Raw genomic sequence first — 22,251 nt, forward strand, 5'->3', positions numbered from 1 at the left:
AATCAGGATTTAGCAGGGGGGAGGTGGGGGGACATCAATCTGTATCTGATAGACACTTTCTTCATGGCCAATGGGGTAATTACAGTCTGAAATTATGACCTTTACAATAAGAGATCTTCTTTTACTCTCTATCATGTAAAGATGTAATTGGGCCATAAAATCCTTATAAAAATTATGAAAGGAACTTGACTGAATAGATCTGGTAGATGATTTTAAAACCTGACTATCATAGTCATCATATAGAATTGGTATTTTTTAAATATTCCTTAATGTAATTATAGCACAATCTCATCTACCCAAAGTTAACCAAAACTTCCTTTTTGCTAGATCATGGCATAAATGTTTTCTCCAGTTGTTTACCTAGAGAAACCCTTATCTAACTGATTTTTTCCAATGCCCTCAAAACATTCCAGTTAAACAGAAGGCTTTTACTATAGACACCATAATAGTCCAATCTCTCACCACATTTCATAGACATTTAAAAAAAAATGACTAGTGATTTGGAAGGATCTCATTTTTTAAAAAGAATGATTTTTCATCATGTTCTAAATATCCTGGTTAAAGTATCTCGAGCTGACTATCCCAAATGGAGTCACTTAGAGTCAGTAACCACTGTTGCTAATAGTGGTTCTTTAAATTAAATATGACTTTGGGTTCCTCAAAAGCACTGGAAAGTAACAGACATTTACTACTTTACCTATTGCTACCATTATTGCTCAGGTCTCTTTTGTACTATTTGTGTATCCAAGAATGCCATTTACTGGGAGAGGAATTATTGAGCAGTAGGAATACATGAAGGATCGGTATTTTTAATATTTTCTATTTACACAGGGCATTTCAAGTGAGGATTTAGAGTACCCTAAAGACGCTAATTTTCATAGGCGACTGGTAGTGGGTGCTCTAAGGGGGGCATATGAAACCCCTGACAGGGCGGTCTCCAAAGCCGACACTGCCAGCAATGTCTGCGGGTGCTTGCCAGCTTTGCCCCCACTACTGATGCTGCCAGCGGCGTGTGCGGGTGCCCCCCCCCCCCCCCCGACTCAGGAGGCACCAGTTGCCCATGCTAATTTTCACATTATCCCAGTAAATTATGCTTACTGCGCCCATTTTATAGGTGAGGAAAGTAATAGATAATACATAGACAAGTTAAAGGATTAACTTAAGTTCATACAGTTAATTGCTTCTTAGCGGTCCTGGCTTGAAAACCATTTCTCAAATATGAGATTATACTATTCACCACATTTCAGTCAGTGTTACCACAGTCTGTAATTATAGGAATATACTGCTTCTAAATTGTAAGCCATATTTACATGAATATTATTTTTTGAGCAGCAACTGGCCTTTCATTAATATGTGTTTGTATCATAGCAGCAATAGTCCAACTATTTTAATGTAGTCTCTTTAGAAATTACATGATGAAATATTTTCTTATTTTTTAAGAAACACCTTTTTAAACTTACAAACAACTAGACCTGAAAAAAATTATTAAGAATTATTTAAAATTATTACAAACTGTTTGAACAAGGAATTTTACTTCATTGTTGTAACTTTCCACAGTGCTATGGTTAGAGAACTCTTTTTCCTCACTGAACTTTAAAAACAAATGAAAACATTTTTTAACTCAAATGCTCTCTGGTAAGATTTTTTTTTTTTAATTATTGGATACATTGGCCACCAGAGTTAACTTCTGAAGAAACAAAACTATACAGAAGATCACAAGTGAGGTTTGGATGTTCCCTGCTTCTTTCCTCCCCAATTCAGCAAGTTACTTATGCCTAGTTGTGAGCACAAGAGTTGTCCTAGCAAATCCATATACTTAAAGTTAGGCACATAATTAAATACCTTACTTGAAACATTGTTTTGATCTCCTGCTTCCAGTCAACACTGGAACCAACATGTTTATCTTTTTAGGGCACGGATTATCTTCTAGTGAGTGATCCTTTTTGATAAATGTGGCGTAGGGCTGATGGACTGTGGGATGGTTTATATATCCATATTGGATTTTCTTGAGCAGAAGATATTTCATCATGTCTGTTGATTCCAGAAGAGAGAGAGAAGAAATAGGGGATAAAAATAATGAGAAGGATGAGCAAGATCATAAGGAAAGTTTTATTTTGGATCTTGTTTCCTTAGCTTATTCTACTCTGTCAAAGCAACTCTCTCTTATTAGGGTTTCAGCACTGACTGTGCCACTTTTAATTGTCATGTTCTTGTTGTGTCATTTAAAAAGCTAAACTTGGAAGTGTTTAATTTCTTTTTGCATTGTTTAATAAAATGTGAAACAAAAAAAATGTCGGTGAAGCATGACTTTAAAACAGGACCTTGCTAACATGGGTAGAGTTAAAGAAAAGACAAAAAGGAAAGAAGAAAACTATTAAAAATTCATTTTAAAGGAAATTATTGCCTTGTCCATGACTGTCAGGAGCATAACAAGCAACTTAGATTTAAAATTCCCTTTTGGAACAGGAACAGCTATAATGGGGGAATCCAACTTCTCTGAATGTAGTTACACGTTGCACTAAGAGAAAGGAATAATAGGTCAGAGATAGCTGTAATGCTGTTGTGCAAGCCAATGCCCCCAAGAGATGCTAGAGAAATGTCCAAAAGAAGAGATGTCTAGCAAATGTTAAGAAAAAAATACTCTACTAATGAAACAGTTCTCATTTTTACAAAAAAATCATGTATTTGTATTGATTTTGCTTAACACTTGAGTTTTGCATACGCCTGAAAAACAGAGTGAATAGTGTTTTCATAAATGTCTAAGTCCTCTTCTGTAAAACATATTTGGGAATTTGACTTCTACTGACTTTCTCCAGCTGCGTGTTTGCTGTCAAACACAGATACATATCCAATGAGGTAACTGAAGTTGGCTGTCTCGCTACCAAGTCTAGCTTTAAAGGCCAGGCTTTAAAGTTTCACTTCAATGTAGTGAACCATGCCACAAGTGGGTGGATAGTGTTGACCTTGTCTGCTTATTTCACTATAAAAGTGCATCTCTTGTGGTTGTGAAGATGTTGCCGGTCAGTCAGTTTCCTATGTAGAGCTGTTTGGGAATTTTTTTATGCTTAAAATTCTGGTTTTATAAATCTTTTTGGAAAATGTCAACTCCACGCAATAAATTATTTTGGCCAGTTTTGTCAGCAAGGTTTTTTGGGTCCAGAATGGAATTTATGGTCAGAACAAGAATAAGATGCCAGAACAACCTATAAGACTTCTCTGCTTTCTGCTTATGGCACAGTTGTTAGGGTGCCTATCCTAATCTCTCTGGTCTATAGAGTGTCTTATACTGTCTCTCTCCTCCAGTGAATATTTCATTGCTTATATAAAGTGGATCAATTCCAAATAGAGCTAAGAGAAACCTGCTCCAATGCCTTAACTTAGGCACTACCTAAGGTGAGGGTCAGGTAGGTTTCATTCAGACAGTGCAAGGACTCAAATCTAGTGTTCCACATCTCAGTTAAATGCCCAAATCACTAGGCTTTTGGCTATTCTGGAGTGAATCTCTTTTTCAAAAAAGTGAACACTTAAAAAAAACCTCAAGGTATTTCCAAGTGAACAATTTCCCATCCAGTTCTACTTGCAAGAATGCAAATCAGTTTTGAAAATGTAGATAAGGTTATTAAGTCACTTCGAGACTTTGGAAAATTTACCCAAGATCCTTCATAGTCGTAATTATTTTAAGAAAATTATTAACTTGGTTCTGTAGTTAATATGCATTTTTATTTATTTATTTTGCATCGATAAGACTGGCAAAGCTGGGTACTACTTAAGGATGTGTGTTGTTTCTTTAAATTAAGTTCCAGTTTTCTTTTCTGGGAGGCCCTCTGTGACTTTTATCAATACTCAAATATCCCCTCTGCTTGGATAATTTAAGATATATTGTAAAAAGGTATAATGATATCCCCAAACAACACGTGGTATAAGAGGGGTGTACTTGGTACATGGTATATGATATATTCAGCTTAAAGTATTCATGTCCTCTATGTGCTTTTGCAGAACCAGGGGCTTTTTTAAACCTGTATTCTATTTATAGCAACATCACTACTAAAGAATACGCTAGCCACTGACATCAATTCCATTTAACTTAGTTTACTATTATGTTGCCATTCTTATTTGTCATTTTTCAATTTCAGGAATTATACAGCATTTATTCTTCTAATGTGTTGTAACATACCCAGATAGGTGTATTATAACATTGGAATATATTGGCATTGCATTTAAGAGTAATCTCTCACATTGTATACCTCCCTTTAAAGAGTATTTCTCCTACATTCAGAAAGTCCTCCTATATGTTTAATTATTGAGGTTAGACTGAATTCCATATTAAGGCTCATATAAGTGAATTGACATTTTATAGATGTTTTTAAGCTGCAGTTTTCATTGTGAAAATTGTAACTTTGAAATTCCTTTTATTTTCAAATAAGAAAAGAATTAATTCTTTTATCACAGTATTTTATCAGGCTACTGAATCATGTGATTTGATACAGTAAAAGGCCTGGTAAGAAAGAATGGACCCTAGTCTAGGAGCTAATCAAAATTATGCCAGTAGACTTCAGAAAACCTTGGAAAAAAGGTGTACAAACAACCATTTATTTATGATGCTGTAATTTACATTGGGTTTGAGTTCTAATGTAAATTATGTCTGGAAAGAATAAAGGCATAAATACTGTTACCCCAGGTTATTAAGAATTACTGTATTACAGACCCCCACCACTAGGTGGTAGGGACTGTTTAAGCTTCAAACTGCAACAAGTACTTAGATGGCTGTGGAAAGTGAAATATATAAAATACATGTCTGGTGTATAACTACTGAATGCAAGGATCAGAAAAATGAACTTTGGGCTGTTGCTATATTAGGTAAAATATGTTTCCACCAAGTTCATACATAAAATTGATAGTAAAATGTTCATAGACCTAAACGCTTTCTTACCTGCAGTTAATGTGCCCATTTATCTTGGATACCAAAAGGGCAGACCAAGAGGCTGAACACATATTCCTTCAGTCACATTGGACATGCATGGAAGAAGTCAGGACATGGATGGACATTCACAGAAGATTAGAATGGGATGCAATATTTAATCTAGTGCCAATGCTGCCAACTCAGCCATCCTGAAAAATCAGACATAGCCTAACATATATCATGCCTAAAATTATTTTATGTAGTGTTAAGAAAAACAGGACATTTGATTTTAAACTGTAATGGGTATATAAACTATAATGTTGTTATTTCAGTTGAGTCACCATAGGCCAGTCCTGTTGCTTACAGTGTAAGGAGTATTTGGGGAACTTCTCTTTTATTGTTCAGCTGTCTCATAAAAGCAGGGCCTAGTCTGCTGCTAGTAAGAAAATGATTGTGCATGAGCTTGTGGCTATACCTAATCTCTATCTCTGTGTGCATGTATCATATACACATACAGTTAAATATAAGAGAGAATCTGAGAGCAGTCAGGATAGTACTTCTGTCTGAGTAACAAAATGCATAACCTCAATAAACAGAATGGCAGCTCTTCAGTGTATTTTGGGAATGCTACAACAATATCAATTAAAACAAAAGTACTTTGAATCTTAAACTACACAGCTTTGCTGTTATATTAGGAAATGTATTTATAGATGTGTTTCAGGTATGTTGTCCTTTTTTCTTCTCCATCTAAATATATATATTTTTTTTTAAATGTCCCTGTTTTTTCCCTGCCAATCATATACTCATTTAGTCCCTGTTTCTTTTCTTGTGAGGCTAAGCTGGCTTCCTCATTTTTGCAGTTCATCAATACAAAACTGATTTGAAGCTGAGCTGTATAATAATAAGCCTTTCAGCAGCCAGGCTTGACACTTGCCTTGTAATTAAGGCCTTGATGGTTGTGTTGATGGCAAATGAAAGAAAATGGCTTTGTTCTCAATTCCAGAGGCTTGATTGCTGGTTCTCGTTCTCACCTGAATTCGACCCATTCTGCATTGTGCACATGATTGCTGGAGTGTGAGTAATTGCAGCACTGGCAGATGACATTTTCATGAAGCACACTCTGTACTGCTCCAGAGGGAATTTACAGAATTTATAGCTGGAGAAGCTCATCAAACATGGATTTAGGAAATGCCTATGTGAAAAGTGGGAGCCCACAACCAAATATCAGAGCTTTTCTTTTGACATTTGCTTTTACATAAAGGACTACTGCCTGCAACCTGTTTTACCTTATGTTAGCAATCTTTTCTGAACTCGATTTTGTGATTAAGAACAGTTATTTAAGTTAATTAAGGCTAAATCTCTGTCACACATTTTTCTTCATTTTTCTCCTTGAACTGGAGTATAAGTAGAATAAGGAGGAAATTTTATTTCTTGTTTCCTATAAAGATTTTACAGATGTAGCTGTTTGAAGCTCTATGGCTGCTTTCACCTCTTGATGAAGAGTAGCTTTGTTTTTTAAACCAGATGTATTTTCCTCTTCCTTGTGGCAATTTTTTTCATTCCATAGAATGTATTGTACATTTTATTTATCTTTTAAGTGACACAAACATTAGACATTTAAATAAAAAAGGAATAAAGGCCTGCACAGCAGTTTCAAAGGCAATAATGCACATGCCTTTAAGGAAAGAGAGCTTAAAATACTTGAATATCACCAAGCTCTTAGCTCTCCAGCATTGACTATTGTAAATATGAATTGCAGATTAGAGATTTGTATGGTATGTAACATGTCATGATATGTATAATTTTCTCCATCCTTCCACCCCATCACTTCTGCCTTTTTTTCCCCCACATCTGTCAGTCTCTGCATCTATCGCATATTCGCCTCATTGGAATGTAACCTTACTTAGCTTCTCTTTGCTCCCTTAACACAATAGCACTTGGACAACTACCTATAGATTGTTATTGCATTTATACCTTTCCCAGCAATTGAACTATTGAACTAACAAAAACATTTACACCATTCAACTGACCTTCTTCAATCACAAACTATTTAGGCTGTCACCCACTTTACAAGTGAAGATACATAACCACTGTGACTTGGATGTATTTTTATACTGCTGTCTGTCTGGCAACTGAAAAGTCTCTGTACTTAGCTGCTAATATTCCCTGAAGCTCCTTAATCACATCAGAGAGAGAGCCTTTCCTTTTTTTCATTTGGTGTTATTGAGAGATCCTGCATTGTTGCATGATTACATTTTTGTTGGGTTTATTGATTAGCCACTGGGAAAATTTAAGCAAGAGGATCCTTTGAGTTTCTGTAATAAATATTCTTTGATCATATGTAGTGCTGATGTTGTAAATGCAAGACTGCAATCTGAAATCCTGTTTCATGTTGTTAAACTGCCCATTGTTTTTGATGCGGTTTGCTTTTGCCACATTTCAGTCATGTATCTGAATCAGTACCAACACATGGCAACAGGAAATGGATCAATCTAAATATTGACAATGTTGCTAGTTTATACTACCATCCTCAGGCAATTTGGTAGCACAGGGACAGACATAAAAAAGCATCTTACCTGAATTTGTGGGTGGTGTAGTATTCCCACTCAAATCATGAGGGAATTTTGCCATTGACTTCAATGGAAGAAATATAAAGGCCATAATAAGTATCTCATGCTATTAGTTGTCTATTGTAGATACCTTCGTTCATTGCTAGTACTAGTTCTGAGTTTCAGTATTAGTCTTTAAGGCCCTTGGTGCTTTGTGGCCTACTTTTGAGACTTTAGATACAGATCCTGAAAGATACTTAGGTGGCAAACTCCCAGTGATTTCAGTTAGGCTCCTAAATAACTTTTGGGATTTGGTGTTCAGTTAATCACCTGCGGTTGTCCAGAACAAAGTAGTGATTATGCTTATGGGAAAGCACAAGGCAGAGATTTTACTAGCATGCAGGTTCTCAGCTTATAACGCATGAAGAAGAAAGGTAGTGTGACTTCAAGATACCTCTGAGCCATCCTGATCCTGGGATATTTGAAAGGTTCTAGGGAGATTCTTGGTACCAGTTAAGGGAAGGAATGCATGAAGTATGCAGCTCCCTGGGCTTAAAGCAGCTAACTTTTGGTTTGCAAAGTCCAAGACATAGTTTCAAACACTCCACAGACTCCTGGAACTGAAAATACTTTATAGCACTTACAGTTAGCGTAGCCACATTAATGAGTCATTGTGGGCAGTCTAATTACTTCTGATACAAAGCAGAAATACTTTGAGTGTAATATCATGTGAATATACCCATATTACTTCTGGTTCAGGAGGTAGCCTGCTTTTTGATCTGGAAGAAATATACCTATGTTCATGCTGCACCGTACCTGGAGTAATTAGCTTTGGTTCTGGTTAGCGTAGCCACTTAAAGCAGAACTGTGCATGGACAAATTAGTTCTTCAGGGACACTTTTAATTATCATGAAAATGGTGCTGTTTTAGCATGCCTTCACTGCATTCAGTTTGGGAAGTAACTGTGGACCACATCTTGAATAAGACTTAGTAGAAGCATGCTCATACACTGCCTGGCAGCTTGGCACATGCAGCAGGACACTTACAGGTAACACTGGGGCATTTGATGTGGAGAAGATCAGGTGATTCAGGACCAATTTTCTGAATTCAGAACAAAGACGGAATTATACCTAGTTCTATTTCTACAATTTGGAGTACCCTCAGTAAGCATCAACTAAACTCTCCTTTCACATGCTGAAAGACAATATATAGACTTCTATCACCTTATTATTTTCAACCCAAATCAACAGGTCATTGATAGTTATTTTCTCCTATTCAGAACTCTAAAATTTAGATTTGCTTTGTTATGTCTGAGATGCTGAGACAATCCTGAATTAAAGTTTATTAAACTAAAAATGGTGATGAAACCACAGAGCTTTTGTACTTTCAACCTTTCAGTTTAATTAAAACTAGAATGTAGTTCTGCATTTTGAGATCTAGATCTCCCATCCTGTAGGTTAGAATCTGTGTTTGCAATGGCTTTTACAGTATTTATTCTTTTAATTCCATCAGTTGGTGTCTCTATTTGTTCAACATCTAATTATACTATTCAGTCAAGTTCACCTTTTACTTTCTATCTCACTACAAATTGAACTTTATGGGATGCATATATGTTTGGCATACTAGTTTCTGTATCAGCTGTATTATATATCAAGCTATTAAAGACATCTTTTTTTGTAATCTTGTTCAGGATACAAGATATACTGCATTTGCAGGTTATACTTCAATGCAAATTCTACATTTATCTTTAAACAGCTTTATCACATGAGCTTAATTTTCCATTTATTTTAAGATTAATTTTCCATTTAAAAAATTGTTATAAACCAGTTACTCATAGGAACTTGTTTTGTAACTATGGAAAGCCCAGGGACTGCCAGGGAGCGCTGGGTCAGGAGCCAGTTGGGGCAGGAGGACATAGTCCCTGCCTGGACTCCTGTGGGGAGCCCTGGCAGAAGGCAGCTCCTGGGGCCAGGGAACTATCTCCCGACCCCTGGTGGATAGCTGACCAGGAGCTGATTTCGTTCCTCATCAGGTGTCTACACAAGCGCTATGGCACCATTACTAATCCCAAGTAAATTTGCTACTTGCATTTGCAAGTAGCAAATTAAACTGAAAGGTTGAAAGACACACATGCTTACTTTGCAGTAAAATGTATAAATGCGAAGCTAAGCATCTCATGTAGATGAACCCTGTCTGTCTGAAATTTCCAGTGTAGGTGCTAAACACGAGAAAAATAAACATGGGTTGATACAGGCAGCTGTCCCTAAGAGTTGTACTGATAGCACAAATTCCTTAAAAATCATAATATAGCAATCTAGATATGGCACAATTATTCATTGTAAATAAATTATCTAAAGGATTCCATTCACAAATAATTTACAAGGTGGTCCTGAGCTACAAAGAATGTATTCATTTTTCCAAAGTATTCTCCAAATGTATTTTTAGACAAACTGAATCGCCAGAGGCTGCTTCCCCTATTGTTCACTATTAGTTATCGTTAGTATGTGAATGATCACGATATCTTTTTTTCTGCTCTTTTTGGTTGACTAAAACTTCTGAAAGAAGATAAAAATTAATGAGAAACAACAAACAAATATTTTTGGAAATATAGATCAACCTGAACAAATGATTGTCAAAAGAACTGTTCTTTGTACTTTGAACAAATTTTTGTGAACATCCTTTTGCAGCATTTTGCCTAGCTCTAGCATCACAAAATATGCTTTACTGCATTACATTTTTCAAGTATATTACCATACTAATTAATTGTGTTATGTCTGTTTATCTTGGTCAAGGGCTATTGCAACTTGCAACCACAAAAGTATGGGCAGTAGCTCTTGTGGTGAGGGGATATTGTACTGAGTACCAAAGAATTTCCCCTAACTTACTCATTTTCTTCCCTTTTACTGTTCTGGTAGCAATAAACCAGAGAGCCTATTTCAGTAGGGTGGCATATGAAAAAAAAAATTCTGCTTCTATATGGAGCTGGATTGCACATTAGTTAGTATGAACTAGTTTATGTAAATATACATATAAATAAAGAAATAAAAGAGCAGACTTGATGGTCCTTAAGGATGTGTTTCAGATTCATCACCTTCATTACCTGCATCTTATTGCTTAGATAGTCGAGTGGTGTCTGTCCTAGAAATCCCTGCAGTAACAACATTCACATGCGTCTCCTCTATTGTCTGTGGTAGAGTTTGGTCATAAGTTTCTTCTAACAGGATCCATGTCTTCCTTTGTGTTTGCACTCTACTGAGGATACTAGTACTAAATCAAACTAGAGTTACTGCTTTTGATATTATGCCAGCCTTTCATAGTGCTGCAGGATTGCTTTGTTAATTTTCATTCAAAAGATTATGTGGCTATTAAATAGCTCAGTATGGGTGTTGCAGAAGATTGAATATGAAATCCAGCTAAAGTGTAAAACTATGCCTTGGACCTACATAGATGAGCCCTTGTTCTTTCATTCAAGGACAGAATTTATTTCTCTGTCTGTGTAGTACACACAGAATATAAACTGCTTTAACCAAAATCTGGCATTGTTCATGGTGTCAGTAATGTATGCCTATTGGCCACATCCATTCCCAATAAAATGTTTGAGCTACTATAGTCAATGTGGAACTGCAGATGTGTATTTCCTGTAACTCTTTTAAACAATTATATTTTGTGCAAGGGTTTCTTTCCATCTGATTATTGGCACTTTTTAAGATTCTATCACTTTATCATCTAGGTTGCTAAAGAAAACAGCAAGATTTGTCCAGAAGGGAAAGTCTATGTCTGTGTTCTACATTTAGTTTAATTATTGGCAAATAGCCTCAAATACTCAGTCTGGTTTTCTTCTGCTTTGGCTCTTTGGGCAGATCTGTCCTGTGAATGTGACCCTGTGAATGAACTTGTAGGCATTTAAAATGCTTCCAGAATCAAAAGCTTTTTTTCTTAAAAGCCTTCCCTCTCATCCTAAATAGATGAGAGCAGCAGGAAGTTAGATTTGAGAGAAAGGGCAAAATTCCGGCCTGTTGCGTGCTTGGGTGGCAGAAAATTCAGTGAACCTCTCTCCAGTAATTTCAGGGCATTCATGCAAGAGCAGAGCTCAACATGGACTGCATGCTCCTTTAGATGCTACGTACCTGGCAGCAATCCATAATCTCCAGGTAGATTGGCCATTCAAGTGAGGGACAATGTCAGAGCCCTTGTTGTCCAGCAGGCATGATACTATTGGCACTGAGTCTTAGTGGCAGGGCTTGCTGCTTTTTTAGAACAGCAGCAAGTAACGTAACAAAATATTTCACCTCTGTTCTCCAGCCATCTTGCCCCTTGCAAACAAAAAAGTACAGGGACAAGGGACTTTTCACTCAGCAGCTAGTGCCCTGCTCCCTTGGCCTCTGGCATGCCTCACAGTCAGAAGGACAACATTTTGCCCATAGTTTGAGAACTACATTGCAGTCTTCCCCCCAAAAAACAATCCTCCCCTTAGTGCCAGCTATGTTGTTTTCTCATTAATTTTGAATTGTTGCTTGGCAGTGACTGATTCTTTGAACCATTAATCATACCTAAGCTAAATTTGACATTGGGAAAACATGCCATCACGAATGCACACGGATACTTATGCATTGTCTGTCTTCAGTATTGAAGCATTCAAAAATTTTGAGGGCCCTAAAAGTCATCTTCGGATGTTTTTTCTCAGATAAAGGATGTTCTGTGTTAATGCTTTCCATTTCAGATTGCCCCATCTTAATTATACTTTTTGAGTTATGGACATTGTTTTATGAGGCTGAGATAGATTTGCTTCAAAATCAGATTGTCAAAAGTGCTATTTATTTATGGTTACATTTAGGCATGTTGTAATGTAAAAGAGTGTATTTTGTCTGTGGTGGTATCTCAGCAATTCAGTGATAGATGTACTGTATCTTTTCCTTAAACTAAATTGTCTGATTTTGCAAATGGATACAGACCATTGCATTTTGACTGGTCAATTAGGCTGCTGAGTTCTTGTTCTGCAGTTGCTCTTATTTATTCAAGACATTTTTATTTTTGTTTGACCTTTGACCTTTTGTATTTATTTCCAGAAGTCCAGCCTGTGGGCCTGAATCCATGTCTGCTGAAGTGAATGGCAAAAGGTCCATTGTCATCAGCAAAAGTTGGATTGGGCCCACAGTGCTTTGATTCAGGTGACTGCCAAGTAATCCCAGGGTCATGATTTTAGTAGATTTATCTGAACTGTCATCTGCTAATGTCTGTTCACAATGCTTATTAATCTTAAATGTATTGGTTCTTTTTTAATGATCAAAACTAGTGGAAGTGGTTTCAATTACTTTACCTTTTCCCACAATAATTAGTGCACAAATGAAAATTACTACACTAAACAGTGACCACCAGTACTGAGTGGTCACAGCATCTCAGACACACAATTTATTAAAGTATAATAGGGATTTGCTTGTTGCTTTTGTGCTGCTGAATGCTTCCCTGGGATTGTGTTCCAGTCTCAGTTTCCATTCTTCCTTCTTTTGAGGGGCAATAAGCATTTTCTGGGAATTGCTAGTTCTCAGCATTGGTCAGGATTTTGTCCATGATGGATACATGGAGCACTGGGTATTTCACCCCAAGTACTAAACCAACAAAGGTATTAGCTCCAGGTGTTTTCAGAACTCTCATGTTAAGTGCCAACACTTATAGCACTTCAGAGGCCTAGATACTAGTCTCTCCTTAAACATGTTTTATTTAGGTAATAGGAAGTACAGATTGTTACTATACTATCAGATAAATTCTACCCTCATTTGTATATAACAGCTCTCTTTCTACCGCTTCAGAAATAATTTAAATTTGTGTTTAGGCCACTGGAATTCAGGGGTTTAACATTAAAAGAAATGTAATTGAAGGCTGTAACAGGGAGCCAGAGGACTTCTGTTATTTTAAGAGGAAACTGTAGCAGGCTAAGCTGGATCAGGGAAAGGCTGGCAGCTAGGAAGCAAGCTAGACACTAATGAGCTGGCTGCCAGTAAACACACAGATTGCTAACCACAGGTAGAGGCTAACCCTGGGAGGGTAACTCACCCAGGGAATGAAGACAGAGCAGCAAACAGGACCAAGGGAGACGGGTAGACAGCCCACAAGCAAAGGACTGCAGACAGCTGAACTAAGCCCTGGCGTAGAAAGCTAAAGCATCATTGGGCACAGGAGGGGAACACCTATGAGTAGCTGCAGAATCACATGGCTGAATGGGGCAGGATTTAGGAGGCACATAAAAAAGCCAGTGCCTAAGATCAGGCAGTCGGTCTGGCCCTACAGCCAAAGGGGGAAGAGCCTCTGACCAGGAAGGCTGCAGAGGAATGCCTGGATGACATCTAAACTGCCCTGGGACTATCAGTAAGGTGCTGAGGACTGACAGGGAATACAACACAGGGTAGAGGGAAGTTTTATAGTATAGCAAGTGAGCTGGGGTTTATGTTTGGATCCAGTGTGAGGTTAGTTTGCATTACAGCCAGTGGGCTTACTTTTTTGTTAGTGATTAAACCAGTGGTTTGGGCGTGACTGTAGGGGTGTGTTCCACAGCAGGGCAACTGGGGGAGCATATTGTGGGTAACCCATAGTAGGGCTCCTGAGACGTGCGTTATGGGTAACCCACGGAAAGATGCCAGGGACACAAAAGTGTTTGGAAGCCCTAAGCCCTGCCAGAGACCAGACTCCAGAGAGAGAAGACTATTAAAAACTGTAGTAGGAAAGCCAAGTTAGATGGCCTGGCACTGGGAAGGCTAAGGCCAAAGCCCAAGAGGGGCAAAACCAGGACCAGGGGCCCAGAGCCACGAGGAGCAGGGCCATAGCCCTAGCAGAGAGATGGGGGCTGGCTCCAGCCATGAGGGCCAGGGCCTGACCCCAATAGCAACATAGAAATGGGCCAAGGGCTGAGGGCCCAAACCAAGAGAAATGGGCCAGGGACTGGACAAACCTGAGATTCAGAAGTTTGGCTAGGGGAGGTGTGCCTAGGCTAGTAGTCTACAGTAAAGAGTGACAAGTGGGCTCAAGCTAAGAGGGCTGAGGCTCATAAAGGCTGGTGCATGAATCTGTAGTATCATCTGTGAGGCATGGGCATAGCTACAGGGGTGGCCAGAGGCCATGAATAGCTAATAAGACAGTAGGTCCCCTGAGGCATTGATGGGCCAGAAGGGCCCACTTAGCAAGAGGGGCTAGACTGGACACAATCCAAGAGGTCCAAGAGGGCCCTACTGGACACAGAAGCAAAGAGGGCTCACTTTTGGACCTCTGGCAGACTCCATTTTTTAGTTCTATTATTCCAACAAAGGCATGGCAGGAAGTAGAAGAGGGAAGGTACCCAGGGAGTCAAAGCAGGACAGGAGCTGTGTGGCTACCAGCGGGTATTGCAGCCATCCCTGGGGCCTCAGTCCCATTACAAAGGCAATATAGTCTAAAATTTCAGAATTGAAGAACCAAATGCATATTTGCTTAGCAATCTGGCATGAAAACAGGTTCCTAAATGACTGTTAACACTAGTGGATATTTGATCTGCATATTTGCAGTTATATAAATGCACCTACAAATGTCTGATGGTGTTTAGATATGAGACTTGCATGTTATCGGACAACAGGCAAGAATATATGGCTGAAGTTGATGTTGTCGGTTCTTTAGCTTCCCAAGTCACAGTGACTTGAATTTTTGCTATGTCCAAATCTCCCAGTGATTTTAGTGAGAGGTTGTAAGCCCTTAATGCCTTTGAAAATTAGTTCATATGTATTTTAAAAATGTGGGTGAGGATGACATTATTCTCCTTCTTTCTCTTCCTCTCTCTCTTTCCCTCAGTATAGGAAATAGTTAATTCTGTTGTACTGATGGAATTAATAATTATTTATGTTTATAATGGAAAAAAACTTAAAAAAAAATAGTTAGATGTTGCTTATGAGAGGGAGAAGAGATAAAATTCTTGTATGTTAAATTTTGCTGCAGAAGTCAAAGTTTAGTCATCTGCTTTCTGCTCGAGTTGTCAGCGGTAATGAATAATGCATGTCATAAGGGGGTTGCCTTTACACTGCTATGGTTACAGTCGCTAGCCTTGGTGCTGAAGTAGAAACACCTCAGAAAATAAAAATATAGGAATAGATGATCCATTCACATTTCACAGAGTTGCAATGGTACGTTTATTGCATAAACAATTAAGTTTTACCTCGAATTAATGTGTAATTGAAGTTGGGTGACATAGTGTTGCTGTTTTCATCATTACAATATATCAATAAAATTGCAAGATTGGGTCAAACATTTCAAGCTTTACTGTCTCCTTATTTAGAAAACCCCCCTCTCACTTAGGTCATTGCATAGAGGCAGAGTAAAGTCATCATCAGGATAAGGTTCATTGTATGCAAGACATTATAACTATACTAATATAGAAAAGAAAACTGTTGAAGCTACAACAATGTTTCCCTAACAAATTAGAACCAGTTTCTTTGCTATTTTCTACTTAAAAATTATTAGCTTAATCAAAACAAAACAAATGGTATCAAGAATTCTGGGCTCTTAGTAGGGCTCTTTGCTTTAATAAGTAATCTCTTTATAGCCCATTGAACGGAACTATTATATATATTATATTATATTATTATTATTATTATATTATTATTATTATTACTATTTTATATGAAGAATTGTTAATGAGACAAGGTCCTTAAAGTGTAACTGCACTTATAAAATATATGCTGACTCTTCTGTGAACAGGCTTATCTTGTAAGCATAATTCCACAATCTTTCCATGGGTACTAATTCATTATTTTAAAGCACTATAAGTCCTCTCTTGTAGTATTTTTAGAAAAACCTAAATAGAGAACTAGTAAAACACATTTTACTATATTACATATGTAAGCTGTTTGTTCCATAGGAAAAAATATTTTATCTTATCAAGTTTCAGTTTCTAAGTTTTTTAAAGTATTTCTTTGACTGAGAAATAGCACATAAGGAGTCTAGTACAGTATCTTTTAGAGGATTTATGGTAATACCTCTGAATTTAGATGATCATAAACAGCATGGTGAGCCCCTTAGGGTCTCTTCATTTTCTTGACACACTCCACTGCTGCCCCATTAACACTTTGTCTGTTATTGCCATATACTCAGTTTAATGAGTATCTTTGAATTTGGAGCTCTATACAAGAAACAATAGCTAAAACAACTGATGTACCTTCTGTAGCTTTCAACACAGTTTCCATTTCTCTCTGCTAGCTTTTTTTAAAGAAAAAGTATTAAATTGTTTACTCTTCAGCATAGTACCTTATATCTGGAATGTCTTTTTTTAGGTATAGTACAATAAGCTCAAAAACTGAGTAATGGCTTTAAACACAAAACCATCTAAATCAAAGGTAAATACATACTTAATAGATGCCAGAGAAGGTGATTTGTAGCCTAAATTTGGTCCTGTTAATATTGAATCTTAATATAAAGGGAAAAAAAAGTATGCTATGTTTCTTATTCTGTCAAAGGACAAGACAATTTTATGTTTGTGTTAAGAAAACTGAAGATTTAATTTCTAATACCAGTGAGGAGCTAAGTATCTGGCATTTGAGGTTAGAGTGTAGTTCTTAATATTATTTATGATTAAATTTAATTTTTAAAATTGAATTTATTGCATTGATATAAATGCATGGATAAAACAGGTTAAATTAACAATGAAATAAACAATTAAACAAGCTTGTTGTCAATTAAGAAAATCTAAATTTAAGGCCTGTATAATATGGCACTGGACTACATCAGAACATTTAAGTCCAGTAATTTTATTTTGTGCTGCTTATTAATAGATCTGCTAAATTAATAACATGCTACAATACTTACTTTTATCCTTAACTTATCTACCACAGTTGCTACAGGGTCCAGAAAGGACTTGAAAAATTGAATAAAAGTTTTAGCCATTGGTCTTCATGTGAATTCTCTGCAGAAATCATTTTTATTTAATATTAAACTGTAAGCTTTTAAACAAAGATTTATTTGACTAAAGAAAATACAAGTGTGATTAATTTTTGCTGCTTTTCAGATGATTTAATTAATTAATTAATGTATTTTTATTAGAAAATGAATCTGGAAGAAAATTGGTGAATCCAATACAGTGGACCTACAAGCACCCTGACAGGCTCGGAGAGCAGAGTCTGGACCAAAGAACAATTACCCCATCAAACGATTTCAGGTACAATTGACCTAAATATAGCACTCTCTTGAGATCATTGGTAAGAGTTCATTTCCCATATTGTTTATCCCATTTGCTACTCCTAGTAACCATTATGATTTTATCTGCCCGGTGCTTCATGACTTCTGGGATGCATTTAAAAGTTCTGTTGTGTGTTCTCTTTAAAAAGACAACTAAAGCTAAAAAAAAAAAAAAAAATTGCAATTAAATTAATTGATGCATATATTGTTCTTGCTGCTGAAGTTGTATAGAGCAAGAATGAGTGCCCAAATTATTGTAGACCTGTAAAGCATGTGTAGATACTCCCACTGTGAGGGGATTTAATAGCAGACTTCAACGATCAGAAGGGTTGTTCCAAAGAGGATGCAGCTAGAATATTGTCATTGGTAGCAGAGGACAGAACAAGGAGCAAAAGTCTTAAGCTATAGCAAGGGAAGTTTAGGTTAGATATTAGGAAAAAAATTCTCACTATGAGGTAGTAAAGTACTAAAATATGTTACCCAAATAGGTTATGGAATCTCCATCCTTGAAGATTTTTAAGACCTGGCTAGACAAAGCCTTGACTGGCATGATCTATTTGGGGATGGTCCTGCTTTGAACAGTGGGTTGGACTAGGTCAGTGTTTCTCAACCCATGGGTCACAATCCAAAAGTGGATTGTGAGTGCAAGAATATATGAAAAGGTTGTGAACAAACTTTAAAAATTGATTCTCTTTTAAAGATAAAACCATGGGAAAACATGGGTTTTCTCTTGTAGGCTGGCAGAGTTCCAGCCTGCAAGGGGCTGCTTAGGGCCCCTTATGCCCGACACACTGGGGGGTGGGGGGATGGGAAGGATGGGGGTGTGGGGGGCTGGGACCCGGCCTTCCCCCTGGAAAGGCCAGGGAGATATTGTCGTCTTAAACTATTTACTGAGTCAGGACTGGTCATCAATGTTTACAAATGAGTCTTGGTACAAAAAAGGTTGAGAACCACTGGAGCAGATGACCTCCTGATGTCCCTTGCAACCCTAATATTCTATGATTATATAATTCTGTCTATATAGTATATCTCAGTTGTTTTGCCAGAGAATCCCATAATGCTAATATGCTTTGTCTGTGGAAAATAGTATGTATATAATGCTTTTTACAGGATAAAAAAGGACTTACCCATTTTGAATGTATTAGCACTTATATCTTACAGAGGTAAACCTTAAGAGCTCTAGATGCATCAAACTAATACATTTGGTTGACTTTGTCTAATGCCACACACAGTCATATTTTTGCTGAAATAATTTCAGAATTTTTAAACACTACTTGAAAAAAGGGAAGAGAACTTTAAATTTCTGCAAAATGTGAATTTCAGTTTAATCAGAAGGGCATATTTAAATTTTGTAGAGAATCAGAATAACAGTTATCACTGCTATAGTTATTTTTTAACCATAGTTCTCAAAACACTTTTTGTGGATTGTATAAGCTATATTATTCCTATTTTACATATGTAAAACTGAGGCTCAGAGAAGCTGGATAATTTAGTCATGGCTGTTCATTAAATCATGGCAGAACTGTGGATGGAGTCCAGATCCCAAACTCCATTCTCGTAGCCTATTCACTACAACAAGCTTCCTGTCTTAATCAAAGGTTTATATTTACATATGGATCACTATTAATTAGATTAGTATTTTTAAATAAATAAAAATCCTACCCAGCTTGGCTCTAGTTAGCCTTCTGTTGAAGCATTATGTTCATTTTGTGAACCATATTTGAATATGCGATCATTGGCGATCTGGACGGGGGCGTGGAGAGCACCCTTTCCAAGTTCACTGATGATACCAAGTTATGGGGCAAAGTTAGTACACTGGAGGGCAGAGAGCAGATTCAGGCCGACCTGGACAGGTTGGATCAATGGACAGAGAGAAATAGGATGCAATTTAATAAAGATAAATGTAAGGTACTCCACCTGGGAAGGAGGAACTCCCGGCACACCTATAGGTTAGGAAGTGTCCTTCTCAGCAGCTCAGAGGCAAAGAGGGATCTTGGAGTCATAACTGACTCCAAGATGAACATTAGCCGGCAGTGTAACGAGGCCATCAACAAGGCCAATCGCACCTTGTCGTGCATTAGCAGGTGCATGACTAATAGATCAAAGGAGGTGATGCTCCCCCTCTATGCAGCACTGGTAAGGCTGCAGTTGGAGTACTGTGTCCATTTTTGGGCGCCGCACTTCAAGAGGGATGCAGGGAATCTGGAGAGGGTCCAGAGGAGGGCCACTCGCATGATTAGTGGCCTTCATGATAGACCCTACGGCGGGGAGGTTGAGAGAGCTGAATCTCTTCAGCCTTCACAAGAGACGGCTGAGGGGAGATCTTGTGGCCGCCTATAAGTTTATTAGGGAAGGTCAACGGGGAATAAGGGAAGCACTGTTTACTAAGCACCCCAGGGAGTGACTAGGAATAGCAGGTGTAAACTAGTTGAGAGTGGATTTAGGTTAGATATTAGGAAGACATTTTTCACAGTAAGGGCGGCCAGGATGTGGAATGGGCTTCCAAGAGAGGTGGTGCTACCACCTAGCTTGGAGGTCTTCAAGAAGAGGCTAGATAATCACCTGGCTGGGGTCATCTGACCTCGGTCCTCTTTCCTGTCAGGGGCAGAGGGTCGGACATGATGATCCATTGTGGTCCCTTCCAACTCTACAATCTATGAATCTATGAATCTAAAAGGTATATACATGAACAAAATGGTGAGCATTTAGAGGAAGTTGACCAAATACTAGTAAATAAATAAATGATTAAAAAATATAACCAGTAAGGAAAGTTTAGACTATTGGAATGATTTTTCCCTAAAGTAAGATAAATGAAAAGGCATTATTTCAATTGCTAAGTGAAGCAGGAACAAATGGGAATAAGTTCCTGTGATGTACCCTGACTCCAAATATGGTCAGAAGTGCCTTGGAGACACACTCCTTGAGTGTTCTCATGCTTTCAGAGGTGTCCTTCAGGTCCAAACCCCTCTCTGCCATGTGCTGTTTGACTACCAAGAACAAAGTAAGGTGCTGCAAAGATCAGCTCCTTGGCCCACTGCACCTCAGATTTACCCATCTTATTTATGTCTTGTCAGCTCTTAGTAGAGTGTATTTTGCCAGCTAGAAGATTTGCAACCTAGTCTGGTCATGTGCTCAGAAATTTTAGATCCCTCCCCCTTTTATAGAAGAAACTTATCTGTGTGGTCAGACGCTTTGAAATCTCACTTATCCGTGACAGTAAAATATAAAAAGTACGAAAGAACAAAAGCAACCCTAAGAGATCAGTAACCATATGTTGAGATACAGACAGATATAAGAATAAACAAACAAAAGAAAATATCAGAGTGATAATTTTACTTTAACCCTGCATATTAGCCTACAGCTCCTCCTCAGCACAACAGGCTGGAAAGCAGCTGCTGCTTCTGACCTTTCTGCCAGGGCCTCCTGCAACTTATCTTCTCAGCCTATTACCCTCAGCCTGCTGGCTGAAGGCCTAGAGTCATTCCCTATGCCAGGAAACCTAAAAACAAACACTTGCAAGGCTTAAGCATGGTTTTTATCTGACCATTTACATACATTAGCCGTTTGATTTTGGGGACCCCATGCTATTGCACATAACTTCCTGTTCCCCAAGTATGTACCTTTTTACCATACTGGTGGTTTTCCTGATCTGATAATGACCAGGAGAATATTTAATCCTTTCAGACATAAAAGGTGCGTCTGCACATGCCACTATGGCACTGTTTTACTGTGCCATTATTTAGAACTGCCTTTCAGAAGTACTAAAAGATGGCACAGTAACAACTGGTACTATGCTGTGCGTACGGCACATAGTTATTTTTAGGCACTACATCACTGTAGCAATGCGCTATAACGTGGGGGTGCATCACTACAGTGACGTATCTGTGGCATCATGCGTTTTGCCTGCAGAAGTTTCATTGCCATAGCATGTTGCCATGGTGACCCAGCAGCATGTGAAGACTCCCCCAAAGACTACTAACCCGTATCTTAAAGACAGAGTCTGTCTCATTTTAATGTCCTCCCATGAAGAGCCTGAATAGCCAGGTGTTGTTCTCACTACAGGTCTCTCCTTTTAAACTGTGAATTTGCTATTGTCTGGAAGGGCCTGGCTCAAGTGCCTTAGACAACATCTTCAAGGGGCTATTTGACTGGCCATTTAACATACCCATGACAGATACAAATTCTCAGTGTTTATTTCTCTCAAGTATGATTAAGGGAGGAGCACTTAAGTTACTCATTGCCCTATCAAACAGTCTTTGCCAAAATATAAAAGTATATAAAATTTACATTCATAGCAAATACCACAGTTCATACAGACATAATAACAATAAAAATAAATATAGCTTGATGCTATTTATACTAACAGGTTATACATGCTATATCAGTAAAACAAATTCAAGAAAATATGCATGACATCCCACCATCACCCCAAAAGATGGGTCGGTTTTTTACAGTTACTATATGAAAAGATTGTGTGCGCGCCGGGTCTGACCCCGGGTTGCTTACGTCACTCTGCACGTGGGCTGTGGCCAGCAGCCCGGGCAGGCCGGGTCGGAGAGGGCGGGCACCGAGCTAGAATTAGGCACAGACACGTAACGGTTGATTTTAAGATTA

General features: G+C 38.0%; 1 protein-coding gene across 3 annotated transcripts in view; it reads left to right on the top strand.

The window, feature by feature from the left end:
• The window catches only part of MYT1L (myelin transcription factor 1 like), a 463,312-nt gene that overhangs the window by 103,781 nt on the left and 337,280 nt on the right, over positions 1 to 22,251 (top strand). For all 3 annotated transcript variants that reach the window (XM_059729960.1, XM_019492688.2, XM_019492692.2), the window contains exon 2: positions 17,503 to 17,617. The gene's annotated coding sequence lies outside the window, so the exon portion shown is untranslated. The remainder of the gene's footprint in view (positions 1 to 17,502; positions 17,618 to 22,251) is intronic.

The sequence above is a fragment of the Alligator mississippiensis genome, chromosome 1 (genome assembly GCF_030867095.1).
Source record: "Alligator mississippiensis isolate rAllMis1 chromosome 1, rAllMis1, whole genome shotgun sequence".
Lineage (NCBI taxonomy): Eukaryota > Metazoa > Chordata > Crocodylia > Alligatoridae > Alligator > Alligator mississippiensis.